This window comes from Gossypium arboreum, chromosome 6, assembly GCF_025698485.1.
Source record: "Gossypium arboreum isolate Shixiya-1 chromosome 6, ASM2569848v2, whole genome shotgun sequence".
Taxonomy (NCBI): domain Eukaryota; kingdom Viridiplantae; phylum Streptophyta; class Magnoliopsida; order Malvales; family Malvaceae; genus Gossypium; species Gossypium arboreum.
In genome coordinates, this window is record NC_069075.1 from 80926957 (window position 1) to 80928332 (window position 1376).

Sequence of the window (1376 nt, forward strand, 5' to 3'; positions counted from 1 at the left end):
CTGAAATGAAAGTAAGATCGAGATATGTTTGTATGGCGAATGGTAAGTATAAATTGAAAGTAATATAGTTAGCATGTATATAGTGAATGGCGTGTATGAACCAGTTTGATATTTACTCAATGTAAAGATTATTATGTGAACTAGTTAAGTATATTGGGTCTTGTGAATAGTATTGAATGAGTCTTAATTGTATGCATATGTGATAATGTGTATTAGGTTATGTAGCTAATTTATGTATGTGAAAATATATGGTATTACATGAATTTATATACTTGAATGTATGTGAACTAGATTTAATAACTATTTGGCTTTAGAAGTTAAAATATAATATGTTAATTTTGGCCACATGAACATGCGGTCTTAGTTATATATGTGCAAATTCAGTTAATGGGATGTTATATAAAAATTAAACTAAAGATGACATTGAACGTTTACTATTTCTTTGTATTCGGCCCCTAGGTAAACATTTATGTGATGTAAAGTTGGGGATTGAACATTCGATAATAGTATATGATTGAGTAAAAGTATAACGTCATTGATAAAATATGTTTATTTTGAAATGTTAAAATTATTAATTCAAACTACAGGCCAAGAGAGGTCGTGTGCTGTTATGAATTGATTGATACTTAACAGGCTTAAAGCCGGTGAGTTATAAGGAATTGACGTTAAAGAGTTTTGATGTGAAGTGTTTTATGAATATGAACAATAAGCTAAAGGGAATGTATGTTTTAGCAAGTTTATGTTTGTGTTATACTGTAAATTAGTTATTGAGATTATAGTGCAAATTTCATGAGATGAAAAGAAAAATTGTAACATTTGCGTAATTAAGTCTTAAACATTTATGAGCATGTGATTAATTGAATTATGGTTATATTTTATAAAAGTAAATTCATGATGGTAGGAATGTAATTAAATAACTTGTGATGCAAGAGTTTATAACTTTGAAATTGAAAGTTATTGATAATGTACATGAATATATTCTCGAAATGAAAGTGTTTAATATAAAGGCATGATGTGTATTATGTATATATATATATATATACACATTAATGGAAGTTATTAAATTGTATTTGTATAATATTACGAACGCATGGAATTAAGTTGGATATTTGAGTTGATAGATATTCAAAGTTATGTTAATATATAGAGTGTTGTTTTGCTTAAGACTTACTAAGCATTAAATGCTTATTCCGCTTTCTTTGATTCTCTGTTTTATAGATTTTGGTTCGTCAGCTATCGGACTCGGGAGTGTCAAAGTCGAAGTCGTCCACACTATCTAAACCACTTTTGGTACTCTTTTAGTTCAGTTTGAAAATGGCATGTATAGGGCTGACCCTTGTTGTCAATTGAGCACCCATTTGTAATGTATATTCGTA